The sequence below is a fragment of the Solea senegalensis genome, linkage group LG16 (genome assembly GCF_019176455.1).
Source record: "Solea senegalensis isolate Sse05_10M linkage group LG16, IFAPA_SoseM_1, whole genome shotgun sequence".
NCBI classification, from domain to species: domain Eukaryota; kingdom Metazoa; phylum Chordata; class Actinopteri; order Pleuronectiformes; family Soleidae; genus Solea; species Solea senegalensis.
Genome location: NC_058036.1, coordinates 19,982,243 through 20,001,599, shown reverse-complemented (window position 1 = coordinate 20,001,599; position 19,357 = coordinate 19,982,243). Strand labels below are relative to the sequence as shown.

At 43.8% G+C, this 19,357-nt stretch overlaps 1 protein-coding gene across 8 annotated transcripts in view; it reads right to left on the bottom strand.

Moving 5' to 3' along the window:
- myt1lb (myelin transcription factor 1-like, b) overlaps window positions 1-6,984 on the bottom strand; it is an 89,206-nt gene extending 82,222 nt beyond the window's left edge. For 3 of the 8 annotated variants that reach the window (XM_044047185.1, XM_044047187.1, XM_044047186.1), the window contains exon 1: window positions 6,045-6,501. The gene's annotated coding sequence lies outside the window, so the exon portion shown is untranslated. Of the gene's footprint in view, window positions 1-6,044; window positions 6,507-6,700 lie in introns of those variants that run through there. The other 5 variants (XM_044047181.1, XM_044047183.1, XM_044047182.1 and 2 more) reach the window with 4 other exon arrangements.
- Window positions 6,985-19,357: the final 12,373 nt, after the last annotated feature.

Below are 19,357 nucleotides of genomic sequence, written 5' to 3'. Positions count from 1 at the left end.
TTTGGTAATCTGTTTTCAATATCACAACACATTCTCCTAGACTGGTCAAGCAGAGTGCTATTTTCTTTCATTCTTTTTTTTTTTTATCCTCCTTCAGTTTCTTATATAGATCCCATGCAGCAGGATTAACCTAACTCAGCTCTTTGTATGTTGGACCAAAGACGGCGCTTGACTTTGTGTCGTGATGCTGCGGCGCTGGAGATGGAGGAGGCGGGTGTTGTTGTTGTTTGCTTTTCTGATTCATCCTGCCATTGTTTGGAGAAAGGAAAATGTCAACAGGTGCGAATTTATACAAGTACTGTATGTGCAAATCATGCAGAGAGAGAACTTGCACCAAAAGTTTACTTCTCCACAGTAACACATAAGGAAACTGCAATTATAAATGATTAGTCGGGGTCTTCTTTAATATTCCACTCACTTATTGTCCTTCTTTGCACCGTCAGACAAAAGACCTCAGCACCAATAGTTGGTCTCTCAGCCACAGCCTGATGGATGCACAGCTTTAGCTTTAACGGCGCGTGTCGCCGCGTCACCATGCAAAAGGTAACGTTTACCACTGTTCTACCACTGGTCTGCAGTTCCCCAATAAGTCTAGTACTAAAACTAATTGTGATCACGTGACGACAACACGAGCCGTGTCAAGGTCAGCGCTTTGATGATATCATAGCCGCGCTCCAAACAGCTGCTCCTGCGCTCCTTGTAATATTCTTCAAGGCGCAGTCTTGCCTCTAATGGGAAAAGGCCAAGCCAGGTTATGAAAATTCTTATTTACAGCGTGCTGCCTGGCTGTGTGAAGTAGGTCACAGCAGCTCCTGAAATGGAACAAACCGCGCTCACGCCGTTTAATACTTTCCCTTTGAATGCCTGCTGCCTTACAATGGCACCAGAGGGAAAGACACAAACACACCGTTTCACTCCTCCTTTTAGCAAAAGAGTCTTGACTGTGCCGCTGAAATTGTGCCTGCTCCCCGTGGGAAGGTCCAGAGTTTTACCCGAGAAAACATCAAAAATAAGCAGCAGCATCAACACTAGCGCTCGTAAATAAGAAACCTTCACTGCTGCGGCCACATTTCCACGTGTTTTCCCCCCCAAAAAAAACAATGATCTCAACAGGTTATCAAATAGTAGACACGATTATCGTCATCAAACATCATCATATACTGGGACACTTGCATTCTATACAACATATGTGTGTGTGTGTCAGTGTGTTTAGGTGAGAGTCGTCCCCTGCAGTGATGGATGCCTGTGGGAGGCTGTTATGCCACAAGGTGAAAATGTCCATTAATCAGACCCACTTCCTCCACTGCAGTGGCTTTCCCATTACCAGCACACTTCAAGTAGCCTGATTGGTTTTTAATTGGCCTGCCCGCCAGGAGATAGATCATGTTTTCCCTGAGGAAAAGCACAGAGGTGTGTGTCTGTGTGTGTGTGTGTGCATGTGCATGTGTGTGTGCAAAGCAGGGGGCACCTGAGCTAACTTAAAGGGATATCCACATCCTAATTCCCTCGATTGTCCCAACTCTCTCCGGAGGGACAAACAACCAGACCTATGCCTCAACCTGTCACATGTCATATTATTACTTTAAAAGCAACGCAAACTATAAATGTCAAGTCAGGAAAATTAGCCACTGCTAAATACTGCTCCTAAAAAAAATAAATAACCATCAAGATAATGAGGCTGCCTGGATTCATATTGATTTTATGGCTTTTATTAGTATTGTCAAAAAATGTGGAATAAGTGAGTGTTTCTGCCCCCTCTCTGCTGCTTTTTCCAAGATCACTTTCACTTTCGATATCTGGCAGTTATTCGACCGTTTAGGAACGAGCTGACGTGCAGAGGCTCTACCGTAATGACAAGTATATGAGTGCAAAGCTCTGTTTCTCTGCTTCCATCCATCCATCCATCCATCCATCTTTGCCATCAGAATCCTCAACAGCTGAACGGGACTACAATAATCCTGTCACCTGGTTACACTGTCACTTTAATCTGTTACTGTCACTTTAAAACCTGAAACATGCCACTTTAAATCTGTGTTCACTTTATGTACAGTTATTTTTACATTTATTTTATGCATATATGTTATTTTAGTCTCTTTGTAATATTTATATTTTTCTTATGTATATTTATACTTTTTTTACAAAAGCATCTCTTTTTTACTTTTTACTTTATGCTGGTGTTTTTGAGTGGACAGCAAAGTAAGAATTTCATTGTACAGGGAAACGTGTTTCTTTACTGTGCATATGACAATAAACACTTTGAATCTGAATCTTGAATCTTCTACCACTTTATCCTCATCATGAGGTTCATGCGAGGTGCTGTGCCAAACTCAGCTGACGCGGTCTCTGAGTTACGGTAACGAGAAGTACTACTTCTGTTTGAAGTCACTGAAGTCCAAACAGTTTTCATTTTAAAGTGATTATACACAGACACACAGAATATTCCGTCTGAAAGTCGTAAAAGTATTATTTATTTATTTATTTATTTATATATATATATTTTTTTAAAAGTATTATTTATTACTACAGTGACTAAAGTCAGGTGTCCTTCAGGAGCGCGCGCCCGTCACACAAACACACGTACGGCGGCGTGATGCCGAGTTCACACCGGCTGACGCCGCCGTCAGCAGTCCTGCAGGAAGAGACTGGAGCTGTGACCAACATGCCAAATATATGCCTGCGTGGAAAAAAGGAAACAAAAGTCCAATCCAGTCACAACCCAGCCTCACATTTAAGCTTATACTGTAGTTGAGATGAAATAGTGTTGAAAATAACTGAAGAGCAGGTTCTTTGTCTCGATTGCTGATTAATGCTTGATATGAATTGTAAACATTACTGTTGAGTACTCTCACCTTGTCCCTGTCAGGATTCTAGTATCTTGGTTATTATTTACAGCAGCACCAAACATAACCCCAGCGCTTGCTACAAATCACGAATTTGGGACTGCGTGATGAATGTGCCATAATTAATAGCCTGTAGCAGCCGGCGCAGCGAGGATGCATGTGTGAAGGACACAAGAGCAGCTACATCTTACATTGAATAGACATCAGTATTGACATTGTGTCGGCTCGCATAGATCAATCCCCTCTCAGCCTTAGCCTGACCGATTGGAAGATCACATCGATTCCCCGCAGTATCTTCACAAGGGTTCACAGGGATACACGTCTGTTCCCTCTGGCCTTTGCACACGTTAGGAATAGACAACAAATACAAGTCACAGGTGCTGCGTGATAGATTTATGGTCTGTCGTAAGGAAAGGCGGCAGAAGACGGCGCTTGTGTTTCTGCAGCGCAGTCTCACTTCAAGGACGAGTTGTGTTGGAAGGCCGCTCTGTAAGCTCGTCTTAGCCTTCACTGCGGGGAGCGAGTGTGATGAGCTCTCCTGGTGTGGAGCTGAAGGAATAGCACAGTCTACAGCACAAGCTGCAGATGACTCAAAAATTACTATTTTATTTTCTATAATCCTATATCTTTTAGTAAAACTTGCATAGAGTAGTCTCCGCCTAACAGCTGGGATTGAATGATTTGGAGTAAATATCTAATTGCGAATGATTTGCGATATCAGAGGGTAAAACATAACATAAAACCACGTTTAAAAATGATTACCGTGTGATATATGTGTATGAATCAAGACGGTAATTTATCTAAAATGACAACAATTACAACCGATTGCGATATAATTTTCTTCAGTATCAATATAACGAAGCTTTAATATAGATATTAATATAATGTTTTGCGCTGTGCATGCTGTGAATGTTCTGCCTCACATTTACGTTTTACAGTTTTATGTCCATGAAGAATTTCCACAATAAAACTTCAATAATCCGCTTTCTTCAACTAAAATTCCATCTTAAATTATTTAATCGTAGTAATGTTTCTGGCCGCATCATTTTTTTTTTTCTATGTCATGTTTCATTGCTCTAATTGGTTGTTGGTCTGTTCTTTGCCCCCTGGAAATAAAAATAATAAAATTGCTCCAGGCAAAGCCGGGCAGCTGCATGTTTCCTTTCCAACAACTGGGTCAAAGTTACTATTGGACCAAAAAAAGAGGATGTAATCCCTCACTGGCCTCTCACCCAATTCTGTTTGTGGAAACCTAAATCTAAAATGATTTATATTCCTATGATAATTCAAATGCAACATCATACGTATGTATATGTGTTTGTATGTGGTTTGGAACACACGTCGTCCTCTGTGTGAACGCACGAATGACCACGATTACACAGACGGTCTAGCATGAACGCAGAGTCATGCTATGGTCGTTGTAGCTCAGACATGCTAAGCACTACATAGATGAACTCCAGCTATTTAACATGGAAGCTAACCCCCACCACCACCACCACCACCACCCACCACCCACCACCCACAACCCACTCCTGCAAAGGAATCCCCAGGAGGCTTTTTCTTCTTGCCGCTCATCCGTTAGGATCTACCCATTTATCCAAGTGACTCTGCACAGAATTCAGGTTATGAACAAAACTCTGCAGGATTTCTCCCTCATGTTACTACAGTTACATCTACGAGACACTGACGAATGCTTAAAATGAAGGAAAATAACATGAAAATGCACATTACATTACATTACATTACATTACATTACAATGGCCAAGTACAGTATGTCAGTATATACGGTGTGTGTCCAGCGCCCCCATCAACACCTCGTCTCCTCTCCTCTTCAGCTCACACTATTGTTGTGAATATGAGATTTGGTTATTGTACTTTCATAACAGAGAGAGAGAGGGAGAGAGAGGGAGAGAGAAGATAAAAAGAGAGGGAGGGAGGGAGGGAGGTTCCCGCAATGTTGGTCTCAGTCAGACCCAGGTAGCGTGCTTTCCCTCCATAATTTAATCACATTCAGCTCTCTGCCTGTCCTCGGCTCGCTCAGCAAAGCACATCAGGCACCGTGGTGGCACACACACACACACACAGACACACACACACACACACACTCGGCACATAAAACCCAAGTCTCCCTCTAACAAGCAGGACATCTCCCTCTTCATCCAGTTAAAGGGACATCCCAGAGAACATGTCTTCATGCTGAGCGGCTTGCCCGGACTGTCTCAATAAAGTGACACAACTCTCTGGAAGACACAGCACACGACGACTCGCCGCTCTTCACGTTTGTCATCCACTGTTTCACAACAACACCAATATTTCTAATGAATGAATGAATGAATGAATGTGTTGGCATTTGTACACACACGTTGTTTCCACAGCCATCGTGTGTCCAAATATTGCTTTCATCATTTGTTTACATGAGAAAAATTCATTCTGACACATTTTTGGGCAAGTGACACGCAAGGAGCTGTGTGTGTGTGTGTGTGTGTGTGTGTGTGTGTGTGTGTATACAGTATATAGATGCCACCCACAGGAGCAGCAGCAACATCTGCACTGTCTTTTGTTGCAAAGCAGAATAAAAGAAGGTATAGGATGACACAGCGAGCGGTGGGGCTGCTGCACCGTGATGAGCGTGTGCAACTCCAGGGAAGACTTCACTGCATTTGAAACTCTTGCACCTTCAAATTCTCAGCTCACTGTCCCTGAACACATCACAGTGTCTCCTCACAGATGTCCAGGGCAGACAACAAGAAAGACTGACAATAAATGTCATCTAATGTCAATACATGATCATAAAATCAAGTTAGCATTTCAAACTTCAGATAATAAGTCATAAAAAAGTGCATATTTCATGATTCAACACAGAGGAAGTTTGCAGCATCGTCCATGCGAGCAGCTGCAAACTCACACAACAAACTTCCAAATCAGTGTCACTATCAGACGCCTGTTTTATCAGCAGTGGAAACATCAGACTTAGAGTCAATGATAATCAGAAATAAACACAACAGTAGTCATGTCCCGCTGTCTCTCGCTGTCTCTCTCTCTCTGCCATTAAAACCACTGCACCTGCACAAGTGTCTCACAATCCTAACACTAAACAATGGAGCATCTATGTCATCAAATCTCATTATGAATCACTGCCTTTGCACTGTGATGCATCTGCATCAGTCACGCAGTCACGAGACGAAACAGGAACAAGTTACCTACCAACTGCAGTCTTCTCTTTCAACTTTTCCTCGCGAATGCGCTCCCTGTCCCCCCCTTTTTTTTTCAGCCTTTCCTTCACTTCCGTCTCTCTCTCCCCCGGTCACTCACTGTGCTCACTGTAAAGTTCTGCTCTCCTCCAGCACGTAAATCATTTTTACGACTTGCGAGATGACTGGGAATGAGGGAAGAAGAAGGAGGAGGAGAGAAAGAGAGAGAGAGAGAGAGAGAGGCAGGCAGAGGGAGAGCGCGAGCGCGCAGGGAGGAAGGATGACAGAGAGGGGTGGAGAAGTGGAGATAATGGTTGGGAGGCAGGCGACCAATGGGCCTGGAGCCTAATGGAAAAAGGGAATCAGGACACACCAATGAGGCGCAGCCTGGAGAGAGAGAGGGAGAGAGAGAGAGAGAGATGGCGAGAGCCACAGTCGGGAGGAGGAAACAGTTTAACGCAGATCCAGAAAAACACTGAGAGGGAGGAAGGCACACACAGAGGAGAGAGAGAGACAGAGAGAGAGAGAGAGAGAGAGAGAGAGAGAGAGAGAGTCCCATGCGAGCTGGAGAGACTGCACATCAGAGAGAAGCTCAAAGAAAAGAGGAAAGGGGAGGCAGCGAGAGAGAGAGAGGAAGGAAAGAAGGAAGGAAGGAAGGAGGTGACTTACCCGGGTGCTGGGAGTATCATCCTTCACATACTGCCTCCTCAGACTCATACACACACACACTCACTCATTCATACATGCACATACACACAGACACGTGCACCCACCCCAGCGATAGAGGCGCGCGCCGCGCTGCCGCTGAGACTAACCAATAGCAAAAACAACAAAAGAGAGAGAGAGAGAGAGAGAGAGAGAGAGGGAGAGAAAGGGGGACTGCCAGAGCCGAGTGGTACCCTAAAGCAAGTGTGTGTATGTGTGTGTATCAGAGAGAGAGGGAGAGAGGAAGTGTGTATGAGCATGTGTTTGTGCTGTGGGAGGAGAGAGAGAGGGAGAGAGGACTGAAGGAGGCTAAAAATCCGCTCTCCTCCCTCCTTTTTTCAGTCTTTAGCCCAGAAATGCTTGTCTGTTTCTCTCTCTCTCTCACTGTGTACCTTGCTCTCTGTACACTCACTGTGCATGTATGTCCTTCAACTCCCTCCCTCCCTCCCTCCCTCAGCCTGTTAATGTGCCCTCCCTTCCCCTTTCTCCCTCTCACACATTTATTCAGAGCTGCAGACTGTCTGCTCCCAGACTCGGCTTCTTCCCACGGGCCCCAGGTAGAGAGGTGGAAGGAGGGATGAAAGAGGAAGGAAGGAAGGAAGGGGAGGATGGCAGTAGTGAGTCATGTGGAAGTGCACAGTGCATTTATTTGAAATTGGAGAGATAGATGTGTCTCTTTAGAGGGGAAAAATCAGCTGTGCTCATTAGGGATATTCAAAATTCACATTATGATAAGTACACAGAACGATGTTTATATTGATCGTGTCCCTGGTTTGATATTTATGGCAATATTGTGACAGTACTGTAGCTCTGAGAAGCTGGAGAAGCTGGGGAAGCGAGATGCACTCCTTGTGTAACTTTAGCTGGAGAGCTGTGGTTACAGTGTTTGACTGATGTCGAGGTCAGACGACACGTTATTAGTGCAATCAACGCTCGAACCTTCACACGCAGCGTGTCACGATCCATCGGCCGCTGAAAGTGAATCATTTTATACCGTGAACGACAAGGAAGGCCTCGATCACGTCCTCCCTGGAGAGGATGTTGGATTTGTCTTTTCTTCCGCCTAAAATGACGTTCAGTGACATCAGTGACGCTAACCAATGAGGACACAGAAGACACAGAAGTGTAGGTCATTGGTGAAGTTCAACCTTGGTCAGAACCAAGTGATAGTTGGTAAAGATGGTCCAAGTTAACTGACCCGTCTTTAAAGTTATTGTGTAACCACGCCCCATGATCCCGCCCCTCTTCTTCTAAACGTCTACTAAATCTGTTGATTATTTTCTCGATTTGGAGACGCTGATGTTCTTGAATGTCTTATTTTGTCCGTAAACCAACATTATTCTGTGTTAATGTTTAGTTTGTTCAATGGAGCAAAGAAACCAGAAAATCTTCACGTGTCATTTGTTTCATTTATTTATAAAAACACTCAAACTGATCAACATATTATTCATTTATCAGTTTATAATGAATTAATAATCAAATTATCATTGCAGCCTTTAGGGAACCACTATGTTGTCTGTCTATTGCTGTGCAATCACCAAATGTCACATAGTGATGCAACTGAGTAATATGATTATGAAGTATTGGCTCATATGCATCATGAATAGGTTTTTTGTGGCAAACTATGTACAATTTCAAAATAAACACTTTTATTTGGATATTTTGTAACGTGCTATAGTTTTTTCCGTCATTTTTTTTCTGTCATTTCTCATTTTGTTACATGTTGGAAATCCAACTGGTTCAACATCAGAATGAAACGCTGTTTTCTGTCAGCACAAACACCTGCCTGTGGTTCACAGGTGACGATGGTCTTTTTAGTTCCCTCTCTGCTCTGCTTTGCTCCATATGCAGCAGAAACAAGAGAGTTTTTGACCTATCATTGGAAACAGGACGTCATGGTCCTTTGTTGCACGTTATTTGGCCTAAGATCATTCTCAGTGAGGGAAGAAGAGAGAAGATACAGGACACAAACTTAAAGTCTCCTGCTGATCGCCGGCTTGCTGTTAATTTATGGCCTCCCCTCCACCGGCCGCTCCTCCCTCTCTCCTTCCCTCCCTCTCTCCCCCGCTCCAGGCTCCAGGCTGCAGGCTTCAGGCTGGCTGAGCACCAGAATTAAGAATGCACAAGACGGATGGATATTGAAACAAGCTAGTTGTAGCCTTGTGTTTAGTGATGAGCACTGCTCTCAACCAGGAGACAATATTTACAATACAATCATGCTCAGCCCATAAAAGAAGGTGACATTCATGTGTGCTCTTCTGTGCATGAAAATGGGAACGCAGACGCAATGATTTCCATATTTACTCAGATATGCAAACACAGAAAATGCTAATTTGAGCCCCGAGACATCATCATAATTAGATTATAAATTAGCTTCTTTTTTTTTCTTCTTCTTCTTCTTCTTCTTTTTTTTTTACTGGACAAGAGGTGCTAATTCATTTATTTTCCACCAGTGGGGGACACTCGGCTCAAAAGACAGCAAAGACAACTGGACACTTCTCCCACCCACAGTCCTACAGGACTGAGACAAACAAGAAGAAATAACATTCAAACAGACGAATGTTTACACATCAGTATTCAGCACAACCTTCAAAGACACGGATGTTGTGCGAGCGTGTATACGAGGCACATTGTTTTGATCTTCCGCAGAACGGTAAACAAATTTCACGGAGCAGCATTTTCACAGAACCGAGCTCGGCTCTCACCCACAACAATGCTGCCAGGCGGTGGAGGAAGGCATGATAAGTACTCTGGTGGGTTGGGATGCCGCTGCCTGCGGGGCGTTCAATATTAGCAATTTCAAACTCTCTTATTTGGCTATGTTAATGCCAGTCAGGCACAATTCATTTAGCCTACATTTTTAAGCAAATAAACAAAGAGGAAACGGGAGAATGTGGGAGACATAAGGACGATCAGGACGCAGTGGCACAGTATTTATGGATCAGAAGTGAGTGCTGACTCACACAACCTGGATATGAATTGGCTGAGTATTATTAAAATAGGTGCATCCATGGCAGAACACAAACAAATAACATGTGTATTTGTCTACAATGGAATCCATGACATTTTACACCAATGAATAAAAAATGTGGATGTTTTGATACAAAATCTACTCATTTAAAGCATTTCCTCGCTTGTTCAGATGATGACTCAGCCACTCGTCCGGCTGCACTCCTCATAATTAACAACAACAACGACGACGACGACATGCAGAGTTGTGCGTCTGTCATTCATTCATGTCATCTGATGACGTCATTTTATCTCTGATATTAAGCTGTTCATTTAGCTTTTAAAGTTTTTCACTTTTACTTTACATTCTTGGATCCACATCATCGAGAAAACGGTGTCCTGAATAGGACGGAACATTATCATGTGGTTATAGACAAAAAGCTCCGAGCGTTTGACCAATCACACGAGTGGAGAAGCAGGATGACGATCCACAGCTATAACGGATCAGGATTCAAATGTATTTGGACATAATATGAGTACTGCTCTTGTGGTCAGCGCTGGAATTAACAGTAAATCATCCTCGAGATCAGTGGTCAGCAACTGGAGGCCTGTGGGCCAAAACTGGCCCGTCCACATTAATATCTTTGTTGAAATGGTTTGCTTTTCCTCACAAAAACATCTTAAATTTGCCATTTTTGTACAAAACTGAATAGTTTAGATTAGAAGAAAAAAGGTTAGTAGAGGAGATGATGTTTTTGGCCCGGTATTCAATCGCTAAGACAAATATTGGCGCGAGGACAAATTTTCTTGCTGACCCAAAGCTCTAGATGTTCACCCAACAAAGATCACAACGTTGATGACATGTGAACGTGAATTTTCTAAAAACTGGATCCAGAAAGTGAATAAAACAGTTATTTATTTGTAAATAACTGTTTTTGGCTTCTGAATAATTCACAGCACGGGAATCTGCAGACGACCGCTCTACACAAAGAGTGTGTTTCTCTTCATCACTGGATAACTTATTAACTGAATAATATCAAGATACAGTCATAGATGTTGCATTTGGACCCGTCAGAACCCGTCCACGTGAGTCCAACTGGCACAGAAGATGTGTCAGAGTGCCAGATTTTCTTAAATTAAAATATTGATACATTTGCCAGCGTATCCGTAATCGTATCTGAAGAATGTCAAGAAGGACGAGTTATTTCTGAGAATCACAGAAAATAAAGATCAAAGGTTCAAGAAGAAGCTGCTGAGTGTACCTTCAGAGTGCATTTTTAATTTGAAGCTGCCTCTGATTGTAAAAATAAAATCAAATGAAATGAAAAATCCCAAAATAAAATCCAGGAAAAGACTAATGGACAACTGGAAGTCTCTCAACACTGACAATAACTTGTAAAGTTGCAAAGTGGAAACGTTTCATAGAGATTCAGATGATGTTAAACCTTGAGGTCCATTTTAAAGCACAGTCCTCATACTTTATACTCAATGGATGCATGGTGTCTATTCTTCACTGAGAGAATGAATCATTCGCACAAACTTTTCCTGAGGTATACAAACACACACACACACACGGTGCACACACGCATGAGTAAATCCTACAACTTTCACATTTAGTTAAAAATAAGAATGAAGTGAGTGACAGACACAGAAGGTGTCGAGAAGCATCATTGCAGCAGGGATGGAGAGAGAGAGAGAGGTTGAGGTTGGAGGTGTTGATGCAGAGAAAGGCAAACTAGAGGAGAGAGAGACGGGGAGGGAGGGGAGGGAGGGGAGGGAGGATAGGTGTGTTTTGGGACTGAAGACAATGGTGTGGGAGAAGGTGAGGGCTTGTTGTTCAGTGGGACCCAGGGAGGGGAGCGGGTGGGGTGAGGGGAAGGAGCAGAGAAGGAAGAGAAGGATACCTTAAGGGACCAGACACAGATTAATAAGGGAGGAGTTGCTGCCTTGTTTGTGTTTTGGGAGTGTAGGAGAGAGGAGGAATAACAAGCTGCAGCCTACATATGAACAGTATTGTGTGTGTGTGTGTGTGTGTGTGTGAGAGAGAAACTTGTGTCTTTGGAACGGGATGACAAATGTGAGAGACATAAAAGACCACAGCGGCACACACATACCCTGAGGAAGCCATTTTATCCACACACACACACACACACACACACCATAACTCCCGTAACTACAGGTCGAGCCTCAGTCTCCTGCTGTGACCCATTGTCACATGTATCGTCTCTTCAGCAACAGATTAAACAGCGTTAGATAGTTCATGTATCCGTCCATTATCTATTAAAGTGAAGTCCCTCAGTTGAAGTGCACGTCATATATACTGTAGCTACATACTCCAGAAGCCATCACTTATCTACAGTGTTCGCTCGGTCCCACAGGATTTGATCCACTGCCAGAGATCCACAAGGTCACGACCATGATGATGCGACTGAGGGCGGGGGGGGGAGCCATAATGGCGGCAACCGGCAGTTTCGCGGTTACGTTCAACCAGAAGACCACAGCGGCGAGCGCAGCCGCGAATGTGTGTCTGTGCCATTTTAAAAATAAACAAAGTCCGCGACATGAAACGGCGTTAAAGGAGTGGAATTGTAGTCGGGCAGATATGAAAGAGAGCATGAATACCTGTGTCCTGAGTTTGGGGCCACATCCTTCAGATTAGTCACGCTTTAATGAGCACAGGAGACTGTGCAGAAGCTGTAATAAGAGCAGACAGCTACAATCGGTGACTCGCTGGTGAACACGCCAGCATTTAGCCGCTAACGAGACTCATATTTTCAGGAGGTGATGGGGGGGGTGAGAGAACACTGCCTGACATTCATTGTAGGTGGACACAAGCATGATGTGGAAGCATGCCATACTTTTACCAGTGTAATGTAAAGGTTTGAGTACATGTCAGTGGATGTTCTTCGTGTGTAAAGACTCAAGTTATTAACAGTTCTGAAGGGAAGTGTTTGCCAGCAGAGGCAGCATTTGCCCGTCATTTGGACAGAAAATGAAGGCGTTCACACTGGTAAAACGCACCTGATGCAAGTGGAATACCATAATACCATCTGACACTGTATGCTGTAACCTCAATAATAATTTGTACTGTTAACTGATGCAGGTTCAAATTCAAGACAAAAACAGACATGCATGTTCCACAATTGCTCTTATACTCTTTAACTTGTGCATAAAGAGGCGGAGTTTAGGTTCAATCTGAGCTGTAATCCAGGGATGTCAGATTGGCTTTACTGTAAAAGATGTGCTGATACTATTGTTCCAATAAACAGATAAACACACACACATGCATATTGTTGAGGGAACGTATGCATTTAAACACGCCTTGTGTGGTGACACACAACACAAGTAACACACACACACACACACACACACACACACACACACACGTGCATGCTGATGTAAATTCAAAAGCAACCACATGAGAACAAAGGCATGGCATGGATATAAACACGAGGGCATCCATAAACATTACATGTCCATGCATTATGCAGACACATGCACACATCTAAGCTGCAGCAGACGCTCAAACACACACACACACAGAACATGCGTTACCTCGCTCACAGAGGTAAGACCACGCGCCTTCACCCCTCACTCCCTCGTCTCTCTCGAGTCCCCAAATCCATGGCATATGACCTTCTGTGGGACAGATAAAGAATGTGCTTATCAGTCATGCAAATGAAGCTGAATTCATTTTCCACAACAGATGGCCCCATAGATAATGATGATGGAGGAGAGAAAATTAAATGTCTCTCGCTCGGTGACCATGGCAACCGCGCCTCTGCGGCGTAATATCAATAATAAGTGCACTGCATAATAAGGTTGTCAGTCCTGTGAATCAAAACCTCCCATGATGGGATAGGGCACGAAGGGTTAGAGTGAGTCTGAAAGTTAGCTCGACTCTGGAGGGCACAGTGGGAGGTCCACTCAGGTCAACATTTAAATAAGTCACTTTTCTTTTGGTGGTTATTTACCTTCTTATGAAATATCTGCTCATCTCAGTCAAGCGTGCACGTCAGACCAAAACAAAGCCCATTAGCTGTCACACTATTTTAGCTGGAAAAACAGACACGAGCATCCAAATCTATGTGTTTGTCTTTATCCAAAAAAAACCAAAGCTTTACTTGGAAGTCACCTTCAGCTGACACTGTGAACTACTTCCTGCCACTAGAGAGCAGTTCACTCGGCCGGGGCACTGGCTGTGTCTCACACGTTCACTGATTAATGTGGACACCTCTCTGTATACACTCACTCACTGTAGAGCTGCAACTAACGATTATTTTTCATAAATCGATGAATCGTTTGGTCCATAAAATATCAGAAAACCTTAAAAAATGTTGATCGATGTTCGTCAAACCTGGAAATGATGATGTTCTCAAATGTCTTGTTTTGTCCACAAACCAAAATGATTAACTTTTAATGATTTCTTTGTTATCCGGAGCAAAGAATTGAAGAAAATACTCAGAAATCTTGTTTTAATCACAAAAAAAAGCTCTAACCGATTAATCATTAATCAAAATAGTTGTTGATTTAGTAATCGATTAATTGTTTTAAATATGCAGAGCAGTTTTAGGATAATTGTCTATCGCTGATGACCTCGTCGTCATGATTTACACATTATTTACAGGACGTCCTGAACTTGAAGCTAACGGGAAGGGGAGTGGTCACAGCAGCAATGGTCTGTGTCCAGGCTGCATGATAGGGGAGTGTCCAAATGGACACGCACGTGGTAAACAACCCCACACGGGGTCGCACACAATGCACAGAAGGCTCGTTTCACAGAATAATGCATGTTGCACTTGGTTTGCATTAGCAGTAGAACCTCAGACCAAAGACAAAGCCAGGCCCACTTATCGTCTCCCTGCATGTTCTCAGCGAGCTGTTGCCTGCTCATACTATAGCTGTCACTTAGGTCTTTCCTGGTGTCCTCAAAGAACCAGAAACACAATTAAATGAAGTTACCCTGAGTACAGCGGCGCAAAAATAAACATTTCAGCCAGACGCCCTTCAGTCGCGTCGTTAAATCACAGCTCTGAGAGAGTCAATGGACCTCGGCAGCATTTGAGGCTGCACTTCAAGTGTAGCCTTCATAGGCTTTTGTATGAAAGTGAGGTGTAGCTGCCGTGTTGCCAGGGTAACGTCAGCGTTTCTGACATGCGACGAGCGCGTTTTACGTGTGAAAATGAGGTTCAAATTCGCGGCTCCACCTTGGCATCACACCAGCGTTCCTGCCGATTGTTATTGGAGGTACATGACAAAGACGCACATGTACTCATTATGAACCCACTATAAACAACAGAGGAGCTCAGAGTTCAACACGCACACAGTGGTGTGATTTCACTCTCTGCTCCATCTCCATCTTTACTCCACTATCATTTTGCATCGAAGATAAATTGTATTTACTGTATGAACTTTAATAGCTTATTAACATTTACAACTGCAGACATGACGGAGTGTTGTAATCCATCCATCTATAGATGATGCTGTGGCAGCAGGCGGAGCACGGTCGCCGTCCAGCTTCCCCCCCCCCCACATTATGATTCCTCTGGTGTGCTCTGGGTCACTTTATTGGAACTTGTACTTCTTTGATATGCCGGCGTAGAATCTCTTCATGTCCAGCTTAGGACTTTTACATGTAGTGCACACAAAGGCTCTCGCTTCAGTAGGCCCGGCATCATGTGCCTCCATGTTCCAAACAGAGAACCTGCCACAGCATGAGATTCAAGGTTCGTACGAGGTAAGAAACTATGAAGTGCTTTCACTGTAACCCTGTCACCATTAGATGTCATTCCTTCACACACAGTGGACCTTTAACAGTTTTCCCCATGAGGAGCAGAGAGGTGGAGCGACAGTTTGTCTCACTGCGACACCTGCAGCTGCTTCACCACATGTTCTGCAACACTGAACTTTCCTACACATTATCCACACTGACTTGATATGGCCTTTATTAAAAAGCAGGATTTGACGCAGGTAGAAAGACTGTAATTTGACTTTAAACTAATATAATGTATACACCTGCCGCTTCCTCGCTGTTATCATTACTGTCAAAGGTTTGTGTGCAGCAGAACTTCTTCTTCTTCAAGAATAATAACTGAATCTGTAAAATTCAATGAGAGAGCTCGTTGCAGCGAGCGCTGGAGCCCCAATCTTTTTTGTACCACAGTTTGCCTAATTACAGCGCTGATTTATTTGCCCCATTATTTCATCTCAAGGCCCAGCAACACTGGGTCCTGATGAAAACAGTGATTATAGCCCATGCGTCGGCCAGAGTGCTGGACTGAATTTTCACCCCTTCAGAATTAGGAAAGAGGAATTGTCCTGAAGACGCCGGCAGACTGAGGCATTTGTAAACAAAAGAAAAGAAAAGTGTGCTAATGTTTTTTCTCCATAAACAGACCACGGGGGCTTCTCAACATCGTATTTCTCTTTAATGACCAGTTTATCAAGCACAAATGGACGAGGGCTCGTGCTCTCTGCTCTCTTCAGTAAACACCTGCTCAAAGCAGAAATACAATACTGGTCACTGCGCTGCCTCATCTGCAGTGGACTGTGATCACTCCCACTCTCCTCTGAGTCTTCCTGCATGCACATTAAACCCTAGATAATGATAATAATGTTATCATTATTAATATTATAGTCTGACATATAACAAACACCTTCAGTTTTACTCAAATGAACTTTCTTTTCATCATCAATCAATCAATCAATCAATCTGTGGAGATTATTTTTCATGATTTATGCATTTGTTCCTTTTCTCTTGTACTTTCAAAAACCCTTAAAATGAGAATGTCCTTAAATGCCTTTTTTGGTCCACAAATATTTACCTTTAACATCTAAAGTCTTAAAATGTCGGTCTGGACATTTTTTTCAATTCATTTTAACCATAAAATGTCCTGTGATTTAAGTGTTTTTGTCCAGTTTTCCAGAATCACTTTCAATATCTGTCAGTTACTGTATTTACAATTTACTGCACGTTAAAATGAACTATTTAAAATGAAGAAAAACTCTGTACGTGTACACAAACACCAGATTTATATGAAAACGTATTTAAAATAACATTTGTCCAAAAAAATGGAGAGACATTTTTTTCCAACTCTCCTCTCTGGCAACAAAGACACTGATTCGCCATCTTCCTGCAACGGCGCGAGTGAAATTACCGTAATAACCACACGTCGGCTTTGACGTGCAAATGGTCGCTTTTCAGAAACCGCTGGAATATTTCCGATCACACAAACCGTCTCGTAATTACAGTGATGCAAAGGGTTACGTAGATTTTAAATTGCTGCAGCCCAAACTGTATAGATTATGTAGAATAATTCCATATACAGTAAGTATATACAGTATACACACACTCCCGTCTATATGTCCATTTTGTCATTACTCTCCATCTCTCCCTCTCGCTTCATCATGCACTCTCGCCCCCTCTTCTCCTATGTGTCTGCCAGCCAGACACTCTCAATATAGCTCTGCTCATAAACACAGAGACAGAGGCAGCGAGAGAGTGAGAGAAAGGCTCCTGTGACAGTAATAAAAATGAGTGAGGGGCAGAGGAGAGATGGAGATTGGGGTGAACGAGTGGGAGGATAGAAAGAGAATGTGTGTGTGTGGGGGCAGCCAAAAGTATGTGTGTGTGAGTGCACGTGTGTGATGGAGAGAATAAGACGGAGGTACAGATGAATCAGGCAGAGCAGGGAGATGGAGATACAAGGCAATGAGCAAGACAGTGGGAGAGAGAAGAGAACGACGCGAGAGGCGGAAAATGACGCAAGACGGTGGAGAGTGAGAGAATGAGAGGGGGCGACCAAAAGAAAGACACACTGGTATGAAGTAGAGGGAGGAGGAGGAGGAGGAGGAGAGAGGACAGGACTGGGATGAGAGAGGAAGAGAAAGTGGGAGAAAGGAGCGCGAGGCACCAGAAGATATCAGGCCTTCACACTGACGGAGCTTTGAAGGCCAGACTGTCCTACTTTAACCACTCCTGTAAATAATGAATCACACACACACACACACACACACACACGTGCACACACGTGCACACACGTGCAGACTTTAGCATGTAAAAAGTGATTCATGTGAGATTTCTATGAGTTCATCGGATCAGTGTTTAGATTAACGACTGAATGTCAATTTCTTCGGCTTGTTGCTCGTGTTGTTTACCTTCAGCAGCGTCAACCTGCCCGACAACAGGAGGCAGATATGCACTGCCTGTGATTGACGGAGCGTTTATAGCAACTAAAAGTCCTGGATAGTAGATCCACTTTAGAAGTTGGAGCAGACAGGAGAGCCAGAGGGTGAGAACCTGTTGGGTTTGTCTTTGTCAGGTGGCCACAGGTTAATATTCCTCTGAATGTGCGAACAGAGACATCAGCGTTATGAAGTCTGAGTCGAGGAGACTTCCTCTTCTTAGAGGCGACATACAAACAAATCAGTCGTGACTATTTTTAAACAGTTCATTAACAGTGAGCGGTCACAGTTTTTATGGCCTATTATGACAAAAACTTAACAAAAAAAAAAACAACTCCTCATCTTCACTTTTCAAGAGTGAATGCAGTCTATGCTCAAGTCCAAGTCAGATTAATTTCTTCACATTTAGCTGCCAATCTCAGCAGATGACAGTCGATTAGCCGCGACGTGCCAAAAATCAGCGGCTGAAAAATAAATCTTCTCGTGTGAATGAAGTTTTAAAGCTACAGTGCAGAACGTTTTGTTTTTTTTTGCGATATCTAGAAAATTCAAAAACTATGGACCGGCGACGCGTGCAGGGCGTGACGACCCCTGAGATGAACACCCTGCACAACCCTCATGTGGAGGATAAAGCGGTAGAAGACGGATGGATGGACACTCCTGAATCTTATTGTGGAGTCCTCTCCGTGTCTTCGTTCAGCCGACCGCTCCCGATCCCGCCCTTCACCTTGAGCACACACGGGCATGTAAGACAGGGAGGTGTGAATGGCTGCATGAGTGAGTGAAGACAACATTGTAATTACTGGCTGCACGCTGGCTCGCAATCATAACCACTCTCCTCCTCACTTGTGTTCCTTCCCCCGCCTTCATCTCCTGCAGACCCCCGACATCTCTGACGCTCGTCCGCTCTGCTGCTCTCACGGGGGGTCTGAACAGGTCTGCGCAGGTGGGGGTGTAGCTTTTGGCACGGGGGCCCCGCAGAGTCGCTATGGAGAGACTGTAGACGTACAGCACGGCTATGAGACATCGCTCTCTTGCTCGGGGAAACTGGAAAAAGGGGCGGGGGGGGGGGGTGCATTAGAGAGCGCTGGGGATAATTACAGCCATTACCGTCCCTGTCTTTGGTGCCTCAGTCCTACGCAGGCCTTTGCTCAGCTAATATGTCATAGTGTCATGATCCACACTGAGCACAAAAAACACATGGAAGAAGCCAAAAGGTTTTGTAGGGTTTCACTTAACCTGCTGAAATGACTTAAGGTGCTGCAGCCTCAGAGAATAAATAACAATTAAGCACAATTAGCTTTACTGCTGATGCATGTGGCGGACGTTCTTCAGGTGCAGAGTTTGTTTCAGAGTTTGACCTCCATCAATGCTCCAAGTGTCAAGTGACGCAGTGAAAGCGCTCACTGCTTTTCAGAAGGTTGAGATATTTGCATCTCAACTTTCACTTCAGTGACATCTTTACTGAAGTATAATGTCAGAAAAGCA